The sequence below is a fragment of the Lissotriton helveticus genome, chromosome 1_1 (assembly GCF_964261635.1).
Source record: "Lissotriton helveticus chromosome 1_1, aLisHel1.1, whole genome shotgun sequence".
NCBI classification, from domain to species: domain Eukaryota; kingdom Metazoa; phylum Chordata; class Amphibia; order Caudata; family Salamandridae; genus Lissotriton; species Lissotriton helveticus.
This window is the reverse complement of record NC_136057.1, coordinates 542,979,586-542,998,072: the sequence shown is the minus strand read 5'-3', so window position 1 is coordinate 542,998,072 and position 18,487 is coordinate 542,979,586.

Here is an 18,487-nt window from a genome sequence, read left to right as displayed (position 1 = left end):
ATCTTTTGGTGAGCTGTCGAGGTCCTCTGTGACTCCAGTGCCTCTGGCCTGTGGGTCCTCTTGAGGGTCACTTTTGAATTATTTTGGGGTGCCCTGATTGCTTAAGGCCTGCCCTGACTCCCCTGCTTGAGGTGAGTCTCCTGGACCTTGCTGGTCCCGACATTGCACCTTCTTCCACTTCCATATTGTTTGCAGTTGTCAAGACTTGTTGGTGCACCCACCAGACGCCAACCCCTCAACTCTCGACATCCAACATAGGATAGCTTGTGTATGGCTCCTGGTCTTCCACAGAATTGCCTGCTCCACACAGATGCAGTTCCAATGTCACCATCAACTCTTACACCACCCGACATCGGTGGGCATTCGTCTTCCGTGCCTCCTTGTCACTTCCAAATGACATAGACTCTGTCTCCTCTGCTTTCAGGTACTTCTTGATTTAAATCCACCTTTGGGTTCCACTGGACACATTCACCTTCTCCAGCAGCAGCACCTTCCTGAAGTCCTCCATTGGGTCCGACTGCGGTTTCCGATGCCACTTCACACCTATTCACCTGGCTCCCCCGGGGCAGGTATCCTGGTTCCTAAGGTATCCACTGGTGGGTGGCTCTCCAACCTTCGGTTTGTACGGCGAAGGTGGTTGTTTTCTCACACTGAACACGACCTTCGTGGGGCTCCTAGATACTCATTTTGGGTGGTTCCTCTGAGTATTGTCTTGGCTTGAGTCGTGGTTCGCATACCACTATTTTAGTGTATGGTTTCGTCCCCCCGGTGATCACTGTGTATTTTCTGCTACTTACCTGTTTCTATTGCAAAGTATTGTGTTTATTGTGTACGTCTCTAGCTAGGAGATATCTAACAGTGTTACTGATATGCGTGCGCATTAGTATCCAAGACGCGTGCACCGGCGGCGCGATGACGAGAGGGAGCCCCGGGGACGCGGCGGACAAGGTAAGTGGTTTTATAATTCTTTTATAATATCATTTAAGCATTTAGGGAGGGCGGGAGGGAGGCGGGTGGGGCTACGCGAAGTGCGTGGGTGGGCGTAGTTTTATGCCCACTTGGCGTAGGGTCGCGAAGCCCCACTACGCCCACTACGCCCAGGGTTAGTGTCAAGGAGGTCCCAGATCTCAACGGCGTGTTTGTGCAGGGAGCACACGTTGAGGAGGATGCATTTCAGGGTTTCGGAGGTTTTGTCATTTGGTTCGTTCTGTGCGGTGGGAGTAGCCATGGGAGTGTTGGTGGTGTTGAAGGTCTGGCGGCAGTGATGGCAGGAGAACTGTCCATGGGCGGTGCTCAGCGTGGATAGCTGGCAGTTGTTGTTTCTACCGGGGTTGAGTGTGAGGGGGGTATCAGAGTTGTAGCAGTGCTTGTTTGGAGATCCAGGGTCTCTGGTGCTGGTCGGGGACGAGTCACAGACGGGCTTGGCTTTGGCACGCATTTGGCACATCCGCTGCGTGACTGCGCAGTGGCCGCCATTAAATAGAAAAGGGGGAGGGAAGAGCATCTGGGAGGTGGGAGCGGGAATTGGTAGTGGGAGGGGCCGCAGGGGCTCAGCAACAGAAAAGGGCAGCAAAAACTGAAAATGAAATAAAAAATACAGGGAGACAAAAAAGTCAGCTGGAGAGACAAGGCAATTACAATAATACTACAATAAGCACAATAACGTTGGGATAAGCAGGGAGCGAGACACAGGTAGAGAGAAGGAATGCCTCTAACTCCTACCAGGAGGAGGTGTTGAGGGCAGAGGCAACCAAGAGCCCAACAAGCTTATGGGGCGGAGAGTGGGACTCTGGCCAGGAGGTCCGTTGTCTGGCTCGGTTGTCCCTACAACTGCCGCCATTAAAGGGAAGGGGAAGGGAAGCGCAGCTGGGAGATGGGAGTGGGCATTGGTACGGGGAGGGGCTGCTGGGGTTAGAGGCCAGAAAGGGCTGCAAAAACAAATAAGAAAAAGAAAAATACAGGTTGACAAATAAGGCAGCTGAAGAGACAAGGCAACTGCAATAACACTACAATAAGCACAATGAGACAAATGCAACTGGAGAAACAAGGCAATAATAATACTATAATGAGCACAATAAAGCGGGGGCATGAGGGCAGCGAGTCGCAGGCAGAGAGTAGGAAGGCCTCGAACACCTACCAGGAAGAGGTGTCGACGGCAGAGGCAGGCGAAAGCACAGCAGAGCTGCTGGGGCGCAGAGCAGGACTCTGGCCAGGGGGTCAGAGGTCCTGCTAGGTCATCCCCGCAGCAGCCGCCTTTAAATAGGGAAGGTGGGAGGGCAGTGCAGCTGGGAGTCTTAAGATAGTGCAATGAGGAGAAATATATTATTTCTCCTTGTTTTTGCTTTTTCCATGTGTGCTATCATGAGCAAAATGCCATTGTTGTTCATGTACAGGAAGGTGCCCCTAAACATAAACAAACACTTTTTTAAAACTTCTGGGCCTGAGATCTCATCGACAGTGTACTGTCCATCAGGACGCCCTGATTGTTCGCTGGCTAGGATGGATAGAGTGGGCCGAGTGGGAGGGGGTCTGGGGATTTTGTATCTCAGCTCCACTAAATGTAGGACGGTCCATCTGTCCTCCCCATCCGAACGCCTCCAGGCAATGCATTTTACTCTTAATCCCTCCCCCACGACTTCCCTCACTGGAATATTTGTCTATCGACCTCCTGGTCCTAGGTCTACGTTCAGTTCTGAACTTCTCAAAATCTTAGAACCCTATATCGATGGGACCAGTTTAACCATCTTAGGGGATTTTAATTTCCATTTAGAAAATCATAGCTCCCCTGACACGGCCCATCTGTTGGACTCTCTTTCTTCTTATGACCTACCGTTGTTGGCGACCGGGCCTACCCACTCTGCTGGGCATACCCTGGACGGAATCTTTAGTAACGATTCCCGTCTTCAAATTGGTACTCCCTTCACCTTGTCTTGGTCAGATCATCTTGCCGTCCCCTTTGACTTTCTCTCCTCTTCTCCCACTGGCCTCCGGGCTGATTATACCAACTGGGCCCTGAGAAGGAACTTTGGGGACATCACCAACCACTTCCTCACTCCTTATTTAGCCACTCTCAAACTCCGACCTACCGGTGATGTTCATGCTGCTGCCCTTGATCTCTCCAATGCTTTAACGGAGGCTGTTAACTCGCTTGCCCCGGCACGGTAATATTATTCGGCCAGGAAACGTCCCTCGGCCCCCTGGTACTCTGAATCCCTTAGGGCTCTCAGACAGGGATGTAGGAGGCAGGAAAGACTCTGGAGGACACACCTGGACCCCGTGGAGAGGGAAAAACATAAGTCCCTTCTCAAGGATTATAAAGCTGCGGTCCTCACAGAAAAACAGACCTATTACTCCAGGCTTACATTCTCGCTTAAATCTCCCGGTGAGCTGTTTAAGATAGTGGATAACCTTTCTCTCATTCAGACTCCTGACCCTATTACAGCCTCCCAGGTTTTGTGTGATCAGATCTCTACATTCTTCCATGAGAAGATCTTGGACATCTACACTGATCTAGAAAACCTTAATTCCTATTCCCAATCTGCCATCTCCTCTATTCTTATCGCTGAAGACCAAGTCCCTACCCACTCCTTCTCCGAGTTTCCTCCTATTACTGTCATGCACCTTAACACGCTGTTGGACAAATTAAAGTCCGGGTCACCGTCAGACCCTTGCCCCTAAAAGTCCTTAAAGACTGCAGACAGACTATTCTGCCTCCTTTGATGGAGGTAATGAATAGGGCCATCTCAGAGGGGACTTATCCCCTATCCTGGAAAATGGCCACCATCAAGCCTCTGTTGAAAAAGCCCACCCTGGACCCTGGGATATTGAAGACCTTTCGTCCCATCTCCCTTCTCCCTGCCCCTGCCAAACTCCTAGAGGCTTATCTCAACCTCCATTTGAGCACTTTTCTGGACAGTTCCAACTCTCTTGATCCTTCACAGCATGGCTTCCGGAGGACCCACAGTACTGAGTCGGCGCTCACTGTGGTTGTCGACAGCATCCGTTCTAAGGTGGACACCGGCCAGACCACCTTGCTAGTGCTACTTGACCTTACGGCGGCTTTCGACACCCTGTCCCCTACCATTCTGGCTAGCCGACTCAGTAAGCTGGGAGTCAAGGGTTCTGCTCTCAGCCTCCTAACATCCTTCCTCGACCAATGGAAGCAAAGGGTCAAGCTAGGCGAGTATATGTCATCTATAAAGGCGGTGAAGTGTGGGGTCCCCGAGGGCTCCTCACTGAGCCCGACGCTTTTTAACGTCTATGTTGCCCCTCTCGCCAGGCTCATAAGATCCTTTGGGCTGGAAGTTCTCTCCTACGCCGACGATACGCAGATTATGGCTGCCATCTCCCAATCTGCGAGTATCACTGCCGCTAACTTTAAAAATTGCATGGAGGCAGTCGCCGGCTGGATGGTTGAGAATTTCCTCAAGCTTAATGGGGAGAAAACGGAGGTCCTCATTTTTGGGGGTAAAAGTGAGATCTGGTCCTTGGACTGGTGGCCCTCTGTATTAGGTATTTGCCCCTTGCCGTCCCTATCTGCCCGCACTCTTGGGGTCATTTTGGACACCTCCCTCTCGCTAGACAAAAAGGTCAGCAGGACTGTGTCCACCTGTTGCAATCCTCTCAGGATTTTGAGAAAAATTACTCACTATCTCTCCCCTCAGTCACGCAAGCAGGTAGTCATGGCACTCATTGCCTCCAGACTGGACTATTGCAATGCACTCTACCTTGGCATTAGCAGTGGTCTGGTCCATCGCCTCCAGACTGTGCAGAATGCAGCTGCCCGGTTTGTTGTGGACGCCCCTAAACGCACCTCGGGCACGGCCATCAGGAAAGATCTACATTGGCTCCCCATGCAGGCAAGGATTAATTTCAAGGCCTTATGTCTTACTCATCGTGCTCTCAATGGTTCTGGTCCGGAGGCTATCCGCGCTCTGGTGGCCTACTACACCCCTGGTAGAGCACTCCGCTCTTCCAGCAAAAGCCTGCTAGCTGTTCCTCGCATAGCCAAGACCAGATGGGGCGGAAGGTCCTTTCGCTTCCTTGCACCTAGACTTTGGAATACACTTCCCAGCGACCTCAAGGTGATCTCTTCTCACTCCTTGTTTCGCAAAGCCCTCAAGACCTGGCTTTTTCAAGATGCCTATCCATAACTCCTCCTTAGGTGATTTCTGAGCCTCTTCTTTTCCATCTTCAGTGCCTTGATGCCTACGGGTTTAGTCGCGCTATTTACAAATTTCATTTAATAATAATAAGAATAATAATTGTTGACAGTGCTAAGAGCGGAGGGAGGAGGTGACATATCCGATGGCCACCAGCGTTTTCACTCATCCACGGGAGGGAAGTTGAAGAAAATGACCTCAGATTTTTCTGGATTACATTTGAACTGGTTCTTCATCAACCATGAGACAGATTTTCGAGAGATAGGAGTTGATCTTATCACCTTCATAGTCGGCTCCCTTGTCGCAGGTGAACAGGAGCTGCGTGTCGTCTGCGTAAGAGATCATTTTAGCGTCGCACTCTTCTGCCAGTGGAGCCTAGGGGTATATATATAGGTTGAAAAGAGTGGGACTCAGTATCGAGCCCTGAGGAATTCCTTCTTTCAGGCTGGGGATGGGGGCCATGAAGGGGGGGGTCCAGACTTCCTGGCATCTATCCTCTTGGAAGGAGGAAAACCAATTCAGAATGGTGCAGCCTATTCCACAGTCCTGTAGCTTGTTCAGGAGTCTTGAGTGTAGTACGAGATCAGAGGCCGCAGAGATGTCTAATACAATCAGAATGGTTTCTCCCCAACAATCCAGCTTACCCTTAAAAAGCTCAGAGACTTTGAGAAGGACAGTCTCTGTACTATAGTTGGATCTGAAACCCGACTGGCTCTAGTGTAGGAGCTGGATTTTTTCAGCGTAGTCGGAGATCACTGAATTGACATTTCTAGGGCCTTAGAGAAAAACGGCAATAGTAAGATAGGTATGTAATTTGCTAACACTGAGGGGTCAGCAGAGGGCATCTTAAGTAAAGGAGAGAATTTTAGCACGTTTCCAAATACCAGGCACGACTGTAAGGGAGGAATTAAGAACTTATTTGCCACAGGGTTTACAGACGTGGCCACCGAGGCCAAAAGTTTAGCTGGGCAAGGGTCAGAGGGGGATCCTGACTTCAGACTCTTGATGATATCCAAGGATATCTCAGGTTGAAGCAGAGGGAACTGTACAAGAGTCGGGCCAACGATAGAGGCGGGTTGCGCCGCCAGGGTAGGATTGTCAGCACGGTCAGGACTCACAAGGGACCCCTTGAAAAGGAGTCCTGATTGGTCATGATTTTGTCATAAAGAAAAGGCCATTCGAGAGAGAGGGGTAAAGCACTGGCAACAGATGACGGGGCAGAGAAGTCTTTCACAATTTTAAAGATCTCCTTGCCTTTTTTGCCAGACGTCTCAATTTTAGTTTTCAGATAGCATTTTTTGGCATCCCGTATTTTAGTATAATGTGTCTTTGAGGCCTGTTTGTATTCAAGTTTATCGTCAGAATTTAAGTTTTTATGTCACTTCCTTTGCAGGTACTTTTGCTCAGTCTCAATACCTCATTACACCAAGGAGCCGAAAGTCTGGCATTCTTGGGGTTACGAGTGGGCATAGTGGCAAGCGCATAGGCGCAGTGCTGCACCCAAGTCTGGAGATTGAGGGCATCTCTCTCAGGTTTGCCAGATAGCAGAGGAATGGATGCCTCCAGTGCCTTACTCAAAGCAGGAGGAGTGACCAGGTGGAAAGTTCTTTGGGCATTTACCCATTTTGTGGCAGGGGTCTGATGACCCTTTACAGGCCTGGGGACTCCAAAACTAATATGGTGGTGATCCGACCACGCCAAAGGAAGGGGCGGATCCACCTCGAGCTCTGAATTGGAGAAGATTTGGTCAAGGGAATGGCCCTTATTGTGCGTAGGGTGGGAAACATAAGGGAGCAGGTTAAGTACAGCATGGGACTCGGTCAGGGAGATGACCTCGGGCTCATTGGGTTTGTCCATATGGATATTGAGGTCGCTCAGGACCAGAGACTGGCTATATCTGAGGATAAGGGGGAGATTTCCCCGTTAATGGATTTCAGGAAGGCGCCGGGAAGGACCGGAAAACCTATAAATCCGAGCGCCAGCCAGGGATTGGTGACAAGATAAGGCGCAGTGGAAGCCAAGGCATTCTGCATCATCCAACTCCCCTATGGGATTAGTGTTACAGGTGTATTCATCCTTAAAGGTGATAGCTACCCCCTCCTTTGCCTACTGGGCGATCTTTCCTAAGAATCGTATAACCTGGGGGGATAGCAGTTGCAATGGTGGGGGTTGGAAAATTGAGTGAGCCAAGTTTCAGTGAGAAACATTAGGCCCGGGAGTGAGTCTTGCATCAGGTCGAAGGGTGACCAGACGTCCCCGTTTTCCCAGGACTGTCCCCGTTTTTGGAGAAGTGTCCCGACACTTTTCTCCAAGTGACTCAAATGTCCCTGTTTTCAAACAGTGTCCGGGTTAAACACAGAAATGTCCCTGTTTTTAATTTTTCCGGTTGAGCATGCGCACGCATGTTCTCTTTGCACTGTTTACGGCGTGTGTCGTCACTGAGGTGAGCACTGTAGCAGGAAGGGAAATCCTTTGAAGAGAGACATTTTCTCTCCTGATTTCCCTTCTATTTTTACACGCAGCGCCACCTACGTCATTCTGCCAGCCATATTGAGCAATTGCATATCATCAAAACTGAATCTTCGCTAGAGGAGGAAATAGTGATATTAAGGTGCAACCCCAGTTTATGAACTTTCTAAACGTCGGTGATCTGTTGAGTCCTGTGTGTTTGCTGCTCCCCCAGATGTCCCACCTAGAAGTGCACGAAACAGAACTTTAAAGTATTTCTGAATGTTAGGATGAGTGTCCGATAACACATGTGGCGAGGATGTCCCCAACGTCCTTCTCAAGCTCCAACCATTCATTTCTACCAGATTCAAGATCAGAACAGAAATCCTGTGTTCTCCATATCAAAGCTATGACTTGACCTTTTGACGGATCTTTCAGATCACGGCAAACTGTTTAGCTGTAAAGGACTTAAAGAAGCAGTATCAACGCCTGTGGAAGAGGCGAGCGGCGCTGCTCGAGCTTTTTGCTCAGGTCTTCACATTGCGCTATGAGATGATACCAATGGCAAGAGTGCACTATACATACTCCAGTAAGGTAACATGACACCCCAGCAGTGACCACGCAAAGGTGGGAGGACTGTGTGGTCGGCCAGCTTTTGCTACCCTTAAGTCCCTAAGGCAGTAATACCTGGAGAGAAGTGTTTTTCTTACACTTGTCCATGGCAGCCCTTTGGCAATTTAGCATTCCACAGTTTACCTCCCATGCTTTTCTGTCATGAGCAACTAAGCACATTAGTGAGTTGTACTTTACATGGTGCTGACACGCAGCTATAGAAACGAGCATTGATAAAGCTAGTAAATCTGGCGTTTGCTAGCCTGTGATGTTCTATTGATTGTTGGCAAATATATGCTATGGTCCTATGAAAAGTACTACTGCTGCTGCGTAAAGGAGAGGGGTGCCAATAAAAGACCTCAGATTTGTTGTCTGAAATGCTTCATCTCAGTCTGTGGAGGGACCTGTCATTATAGTCCCTTTTCTATGTCTATGGCAGCTGTCAAATAGTCCTACTTTTATGTCGATGGTTACTGCAAATCGTAGTCCTACTTCTTTGTCTATGGCCTGTCTCTGTTTTTTGTTTTGAGAATCTGGTCACCCGTCGAAGACCTGTAACTCAAGTTTCTGCAGGGAGCGAGTGTTGAGTAGAAGCGCTTTAAACTTCCCAGCCTGATTGGCTTTGACGTAGCCCACCCCATCATTAACCACCACCGTAGGGCCACATAAGTCCCAGCCACTTGGCTCCCAGTAACAACATGCACATTTGGAGATACTGCCCTCTCCCCCAACAGCGATGGTATCGCCGCAGCGAAACTCCTCACCGAACGAGTTGGTTGGTGTTTACATGCATTGCATCGTACTCCGTTATTTGGACGGCTCTCGGTCGACTCATTTGGAAAGCATTCTGGAACAGAGTCAGTGGGAATGCTTTTCGAACAAGATCGTATTTGGGCCCTTACTGTGATTAGCTCATAGAGATAGTGTTAAAGTGGGATCATCGTTTATCTTAATGTCATTCAGAAAAGTCCTAGTAGTTCTGCCCCAGATAGAAGAAAACAGCATTGTTGACACTTTTAAGACAATGCAGTTAGGCAATATAAGAGGGACTATCCCTAAAGAAGAGAGTGAGTATGTCAATGGTTTGTGCTTGTATTGTGGAAGGCCAAGTCATTTTTTAAAAGGCTTTAAATCAAAGAGTTTTAATAGTCAGAGATCAGTGACATTGCCTATTGAAAGGGCAGACTTAGCAGAAAACTAGGGTCCATATTTACAAAGACTTTGCAAAAGATTTCCATAACTTTTTTACTGCATACCACAAGCAAAGTCTACCATTGAGATTTACAATTCAACATAAATCGTGATTTAGGTCGTGGCCTAAAGTAACACAATGAAACGCAATGGGCTGCCTTGTGTTACTTTGCATCAATGGCCATTCTATGGGTGGTAAATGGTTTTTCCCTGATATTCAGCTATGGGTTTTGATGCATATCCCTATCTACAAAAAATTGCAGACAGGGATTTGCTCAACATTTCTTCATCTCCCTGAGGCAGGAGTAATGAGCAGAAAGGTTTTTCTTTTTCCTTGTTTTTTCCTCTTTGCATGTTTACTGCTTTCTACAGCACACATATAAAGAGGAAAATGCCTTAAGGCATAGCTTTTTGCAGGAAGAGACTGTACAAAAACCATGCTAAACACCATGCAGATACCCTTGCACTGTGGCGAAGGGTGTCTGTGTTGACGCATGGCTGCCAAAAGTGCCCCAGCGCAGTGAGAGAGCAGAACTGTGCCACTTCTTAGTACATGTGATACAGTTCTGCTTTCTCCTGTTCACACAACACAGTCCATGAACTCTTTGTAAATCTGACCCTCGATTCCATGACAATGAAAGGAGGTGCCTTTTTGAGTGAAAAATGTATGTTAGTTCCCAGATGGGTAGTGAATACAATGCAGTCAGCTGTGGTGCATATGATAATTCATAAGAAAATAATTTAGTCAGAGGGTCAGGAGAAAGGGATTTCCTGGTTTATATATTCTAGACCTTCAGATAATTATATGGCTATTAAATGCGCTCTCATTGCAGATTCCAGTAATCAAGAATACGATTCCTGATTATGTTAAGGCAGTGGAGGGTTTAAATCTACCTCAGGTCAAATTAGGTTGCTTTGGTTTGTTTGTGAGGTTATCATGAGACCATTTGTTTTCATGTGGTAGGTGCTCCTCATTTTAAGGTGATTTGGGGAATTCCACGGTTGACCTTATATAATCTTTGTATTGGTTGGGCAACAAGGGCAGTTGAATTTAATTCATACTATTGTGAGGCCATTTTCATGATTTAATGTTAATAAAGGAAAGCCATCCTTTTAACCCCTTCGCTGCTAGGCCTTTTCCCCTCCTGTGCTAAGGCTTTTTTTGGCGTTTTGTGGTAGTGCGCGCTTAGGCCCTTGTAACTTCTTGACCACATAAGGTATCCACGCCAAATTTGCGTCCTTTTCTTCTAACATCATGTGGATTCTAAAGGCGCCCAGGGTTTGTGGATTCCCTTGGAGGGGTCCCAGAAATTAACCAAAATATAGTGATTTTTTTGTTTTTTTCAGAAAAATGGGAAAAACGGGCTGCAAATGAAAGTCTCTGGGTTTTTCCCTGAAAATGTTATCAAAAAAGGGGTTGTGGGGCTGAAATATCCATTTTCTCAGCTTTTAGGGAATGACAGTCTTTTGTCAGAGAACCAACATTTTTCACACAGTTTTGGCATTTTTCTGGGACATAGCCTATTTTTGCTATTTTTAGAGCTTTCCACCTCCTTCCAGTTAATGGTAGAAATTAGTTTGAATGCAATAATGGATCCTGGTAAGCTGTACATTTTCGAGAAGTAGACAAAATTCTGAATTCAGAAAGGGGTCATTTGTCTAAATCCATGAAGGTTTCTTTATAGAAACTAACAGTTACATATTGGAATAATTGAAAATGTGTTGAAAAAAACAGCCTTTTGTCTCAATGTTTTCACCTATAACTTTTTCTAATTTTGACAGCTCTTAGAAAGCAATATACCGTTACATTGGTTAGACCTTCCTGGTTGTGGGGATATATAGAACTTGTAGTTTCACCAAGAACCCGACGAACCCAGATCCAAAAACTGAGCAGCAACTTGCAATGGTATTTTTTCATTTACTGGGTATAGAGCACTTTGTCCTTGAAAATGTATACATGGAAAAATCTGTATGAAAGACACCTATGTATTTCTGAATTGGGTACAAATTATAGAGTTCAGAAACAGTATATAATTGCACATTTTTCAAAATTGGGAATACTCATACTAGCATGAGAATTATTGGTCATTTTTCAAAAAGATTTATTTTTTACATAATGTCTTTCATTGAAAGGGGGAAATGCATGAAAGCTCAATTGGTAATAACAGTTGATTTACAAATCTGAATTACCCCAAGTCTCCCGATAAAAATGGTACCTCACTTGTGTGGGTCGGCCTTGTGCCTGCGACAGGAAACGGCGCAAAATGCAACGTGGTCACGCCTAAATTTTGAGTTACAAATTGACCCTTTTTTGGCAAAGTGACTACCTGTAGTTTTTGCACCCTAGCTCTGCCGGCACCTAGGGAAACCTAGCAAACCTATACATTTTTGAAAAGTAGACACCCAGGGAAATTCAGGATGGGGTGACTTGACTGCCTACCACCAGGTTTTGTTACCTAGAATCCCTTGCAAAGCTAAGAATTTGACAAAAAACCCCACATTTTTCTCACATTTCTGTGGTGGAAAGTTCTGGAATCTGCGTGGATCAACAAATTTCCATGCACCCAGCGTTCCCCCAGGTCTCCCAAAAACAATGGTACCTCACTTGCATGGGTAGGCATAGTGGCTGCGACACGAAACAGCGCAAAACGCAACGTGGTCGCACCTCAATTTCCCAGTGAAATCTTGCGCACTTTGGACAAAGAGACTACCTTTTGTTTTTGAGCCCTAGCTCTGCCAGCACCTAGGGAAACCTAGCAAAACTATACATTTTTGAAAAGTAGACACCCAGGGGAATTCAGGATGGGGTGACTCGACTGCCTACCACCAGGTTTTGTTACCCAGAATTCCTTACAAAGCTAAGAATTTGACAAAAGAAACACATTTTCCGCACATTTCTGTGGTGGAAAGTTCTGGAATCTGCGTGGATCAACAAATTTCCACCCACCCGCGTTCCCCGAGGTCTCCGGAAAACAATGGTACCTCACTTGCGTGGGTAGGCATAGTGACTGCGACATGAAACAGCGCAAAACGCAACATGGTTGCAACTCAATTTCCCAGTGAAATCTAGCACTTTTTGGACAAAAAGACTACCTTTTGTTTTTGCGCCGTAGCTCTGCCAACACCTAGGGAAACCTAGCAAACCTATGCATTTTTTAAAACTAGACAACCAGGGAAATTCAGGATGGGGTGACTCGTCTGCCTACCCCCAGGTTTTGTTACCCAGAATCCCTTGCAAACCTAAATATTTGACAAATAAACACATTTTCCCCACATTTCTGTGGTGGAAAGTTCTGGAATCTGCGTGGATCAACAAATTTCCAACCACCCAGCGTTCCCCCAGGTCTCCCGAAACAAATCGTACCTCACTTGCGTGAGTAGGCATAGTGGCTGCGACATGAAACAGCGCAAAACGCAACATGGTCGCACCTCAATTTCCCAGTGAAATCTTGCACTTTTCGGACAAAAAGACTACCTTTTGTTTTTGCACCCTAGCTCTGCCAGCACCTAGGGAAACCTAGCAAACCTATAAATTTTTGAAAACTAGACACCCAGGGAAATTCAGGATGGGGTGACTCGTCTGCCTACCCCCAGGTTTTGTTACCCAGAATCCCTTGCAAACCTAAAAACTTGACAAAAAAAACACATTTTCCGCATATTTCTGTGGTGGAAAGTTCTGGAATCTGCGTGGATCAACAAATTTCCACCCACCCAGCGTTCCCCCAGGTCTCCCCCAAAAAATTGTACCTCACTTGCGTGGGTAGGCATAGTGGCTGCGACATGAAACAGCGCAAAACGCAACATGGTTGCACCTCAATTTCCCAGTGAAATCTAGCACTTTTTGGACAAAAAGACTACCTTTTGTTTTTGCGCCGTAGCTCTGCCAGCACCTAGGGAAACCTAGCAAACCTATACATTTCTGAAAACTAGACACCCAGGGAAATTCAAGATGGGGTGACTCATCTGCCTACCCCCAGGTTTTGTTACCCAGAATCCCTTGCAAACCTAAACATTTGACAAAAAAACACATTCTCCGCATATTTCTGTGGTGGAAAGTTCTGGAATCTGCGTGGATCAACAAATTTCCACCCACCCAGCGTTCCCCAAGGTCTGCCAAAAAAAATGGTACCTCACTTGCGTGGGTAGGCATAGTGGCTGCGACATGAAACAGCGCAAAGCGCAACATGGTTGCACCTCAATTTCCCAGTGAAATCTTGCACTTTTCGGACAAAAAGACTACCTTTTGTTTTTGTGCCCTAGCTCTGCCAGCACCTAGGGAAACCTAGCAAACCTATACATTTTTTACAACTAGACACCCAGGGAAATTCAGGATGGGGTGACTCGTCTGCCTACCCCCAGGTTTTGTTACCCAGAATCCCTTGCAAACCTAAACATTTGACAAAAAAAACACATTTTCCTCACATTTCTGTGGTGGAAAGTTCTGGAATCTGCGTGGATCAACAAATTCCCACCCACCCAGCGTTCCCCCAGGTCTCCCGAAAAAAATGGTACCTCACTTGCGTGGGTAGGCATAGTGGCTGCAACAGGAAACGGTTAAAATCGTACGGTGGTGAATTTACAATACCCTATTGCAAAACTACCTTGATTTTGGGGGGGGGCACCTGAGTTTTTGGCCCGGGGCTCGGTGGCCATCTTTGGAAACTACCAAACCCAAACAGTTCTGAAATCTAGACACCCTGGGGAGTCCAGGGAGGTATGCCATGCGTGGGTCCCCCAATGTTTTCCTACCCAGAACTCCTTGCAAACCTTAAAATTAGGAAAAAATATCACTTTTCCAAACTTTTTTGCGTGGGTTCTCCGTGCCGGCAAAAATGTCTTACCACCCTTCGTTCCCCTTGTTCTCCCGAGTAAAAGGATACCTCACTTGTGTGGGTGCCCCAAAGCAGAACAGGCCAAAAATGAATTTTGAAAAAAGTAGTATTTAAGTTTTACAAATTAAGCCCCCCTGCCTTAGTCACAGGCCTTTGGCCCACCCACACAAGTGAGGTATCATTTTACTCGGGAGAACAAGGGGATCGCTGGGTTGTAGGACATTTGTGCCGGCAGCGAGATCCCACCCAAAAAAGTAAGGAAAAGTGGGTTTTTTAACCTAAATTTAAGGTTTGCAGGGGTTTCTGGGTTGGAAAACATTGGGGGACCCACGCATGCCATACCTCCCTGGACTCCCCCAGGTTTCTAGTTTTCAGAACTGTTTGGGTTTGGTAGTTTCCAAAGATGCCCGCCAAGCCAAAAGCTCAGGTGAGCCCCTCAAAAAATAAGATAGTTTTGCTAAAGGTAATTTTTAGATCTCCACTGTAGGAATTGGGCCTTTTCCTGTTGCAGCCACTATGCCTACCCACGCAAGTGAGGTACCATTTTTATCGGGATACCTGGGGGAACGCTGGGTAAGAGCTAATTTGTGTGAGCCCAGTGTTGCCACGCTTTCCCACACCAAAATGTGTGATAAAACTGAATTTTTCCAGCTAAAATTGAGGTTTGCAAGGGATTCTGGGTAAAGGAACGTTGGAGGTTCCACGCAAGCCATACCTCCTTGAAAGCCCCCGGGTGTCTACTTTTCAGAACTGTTTGGGTTTGGTAGTTTCCAAAGATGCCCGCCAAGCCAAAAGCTCAGGTGAGCCCCTCAGAAAATAAGATAGTTTTGCTAAAGGTAATTTTTAGATCTCCACTGTAGGAATTGGGCCTTTTCCTGTTGCAGCCACTATGCCTACCCACGCAAGTGAGGTACCGTTTTTATCGAGAGACCTGGGGGAACGCTGGGTGGGAGGTAATTTGTGTGAGCCCAGTGATGCCACGCTTTCCCACACAAAAAAGTGTGAAAAAACTGATTTTTTCCAGCTAAAATTGAGGTTTGCAAGGGATTCTGGGTAAATGAACGTTGGAGGATCCACGCAAGCCATACCTCCTTGGAAGCCCCCGGGTGTCTACTTTTCAGAAATGTGTGGGTTTGGTAGGTTTCCCTAGATGGCCGTCTAGCACGGGGCCAAAAACCCAGGTAACCCCTCTTGCAAAAGCTGGTGGACTTGACATTGTCACCATTGTCAAATCCACCAGCTTTTGCAAGGGGGGTTACCTGGGTTTTTGGCCCAGTGCTAGACGGCCATCTAGGGAAACCTACCAAACCCACACATTTCTGAAAAGTAGACACCCGGGGGCTTTCAAGGAGGTATGGCTTGCGTGGAACCTCCAACGTTCCTTTACCCAGAATCCCTTGCAAACCTCAATTTTAGCTGGAAAAATTCAGTTTTATCACACATTTTGGTGTGGGAAAGCGTGGCAACACTGGGCTCACACAAATTAGCTCTTACCCAGCGTTCCCCCAGGTCTCCCGATAAAAATGGTACCTCACTTGCGTGGGTAGGCATAGTGGCTGCAACAGGAAAAGGCCCAATTCGTACTGTGAAGACTTAAAAATTACCTTTAGTAAAACTATCTTCTTTTTTGAGGGGGTCACCTGAGCTTTTGGCCCTGGACTTGGCGGGCATCTTTGGAAACTACCAAACCCAAACAGTTCTAAAAAATAAACACCAGGGGGAGTCCAGGGAGGTAAGGCATGCATGGGTCCCCCAATGTTTTCCTACCCAGAATTCCTTGCAAACCTTAAAATTAGGTAAAAATATCACTTTTCCAAAGTTTTTTGCGTGGGATCTCCGTGCCGGCAAAAATTACCTACCACCCAGCGTTCCCCTTGCTCTCCCGAGTAAAATGATAACACACCTTAACAGAGTTACTCAAAAGTCAAACATTCAAGCACGGCTATCTATTCCTCAAAGACACACACATACAAGTTGGATTTGGCACGAGGGCGAGTGATGGTTCAGTACATAAAATTTTATTAACAAGATATTTCAAAAAAATGAAATGCTCTGTCAATAAATAAATGCATAAAACCGAACCAGTGACTCGCAACTCGTGAGCTGTAAAGCCACGACAAGGTACCAACCGTTTTAGAGGCCATTCACGCACCTTTCATACCTGATACAAACCAGACCATTGACACCATCTGGAAGGAAAAGCAACACATAACAACAATCACAATAAGGGACAAGGTACACCCTACTGCAGAAAGAGAAAAAAAACAAATATTACTGCACAGCCATCTAATCCGCAAGCACACACACATACTGGTTGGATTTGGCACGAGGGTGAGTGATGATTCAGTACATACAATTGTATTCGCAAGTAATTTCACAAAAATGAAATACACTGCGTATAATTGAAAGTATGATAAACTGAACCACTGACTCACAGCTTCTGAGCTGTAAAGCCACGTCAAGGCACCAACCTCTTTACAGGCCATTCATACACCTTTCGTACGTGTGACACATACAAAACATTCACACCGCCAGCCGCGGACCCATCACATTTCAAAACTAACACCAGCAGACAGCGCCATTCAAGGGCCCATCACTTTCACACGCCCACATTTCTGACATTGCAACTACACAAAATGATGGACTGTGTGGAGTGTCACTCAACTAGCAGTGTGTGTAGTGACCAACAGAAAGTAACTACTCACACACCGCCAGCCGAGCGCCAGTCCACCCACACCACCATCCAAGCACCAGACCATGCACACCGCCAGCCAAACACCACTCAGCGCACACCGACAGCAAAGTACCACTCCACACACACCACCAGCCAAGCATCACTCCACGCACACCACCAGCCAAGCGCCACTCCACAAACACAACACCAGCCAAGCACCACTCCGTGCACAGACAGCCAAGTACCACTCCACGCACACCATCCAGCCAAGCGCCACTCCACACACACCGCCAGCCAAGAGCCACTCCACGCACACCACCATCCAAGCACTAGACCATGCACACCGCCAGCCAAACACCACTCAGCGCACACCGACAGCCAAGTACTACTCCACACAAACCACCAGCCAAGCAACACTCCACGCACACCGCAAGCCAAGCGCCACTCCACACACACCGCCAGCCAAACACCACTCCGTGCACTGACAGCCAAGTACCACTCCACGCACACCACCAGCCAAGCGCCCCTCCACACACACCACCGGCCAAGCGCCACTCCACAAACACAACACCAGCCAAGCACCACTCCGTGCACAGACAGCCAAGTACCACTCCACGCACACCATCCAGCAAAGCGCCACTCCACACAGACCGCCAGCCAAGCACCACTCCTTGCACAGACAGCCAAGTACCACTCCACGCACACCACCAGCCAAGTGCCCCTCCACACACACCACCAGCCAAGCGCCACTCCACAAACACAACACCAGCCAAGCACCACTCCGTGCACAGACAGCCAAGTACCACTCCACGCACACCACCAGCCAAGCGCCACTCCACACACACGACCAGCCAAGCGCCACTCAACACACACCACCAGCCAAGCGCAACTCCACACACACCGCCAGCCAAGCACCACTCCACGCACACCACCAGCCAAAGACAAATCCAAACACAATACCAGGCAAGCGCAAGAGCACGCACACCACCAACCAAACACCAGACCACGCACACCGCCAGTCAAGCACCAGTCCACAGACACCGCCAGACAAGCACCAGTCCACAGACACCGGCAGACAAGCGCCAAACCATGCACACAGTCAGACAATGGACACTACACGCAAACCAACATCATACTTTAGTTTTTTTGAAAATAAAAGAAAAACAAAAACAAATTGCAAATTGATACAAATCTACTAACTCAACAACTAAATTTAAAAAGACTACACAAATGCAAACTTTTAAACTGAACAATAAGTTTTAAAGAATTACCACTCATTGATACTCCCAAAAATTCTTTTGCGTGTGGTACAATCTAAAACAAGCAGGTACACACAGCCCGGGGTTTGAAGGGCAGTCGGGGCAGTACATACGAACCTCCTTCCGCAAACCTCTTCGCCAACAGACTCTATATCTCCGACTGGGAATGTCTTTTGAGATTGTAGGAGGAATTGTATCTGGAAAGTGGCGATCTTTCAATCTGGCAACATCCTCCACCACTCCAACTCTAGGAACACTTGCCTGTTCCACTAAAACAAGGCTGCCTATTACAAACTCCTGAAACTTTAC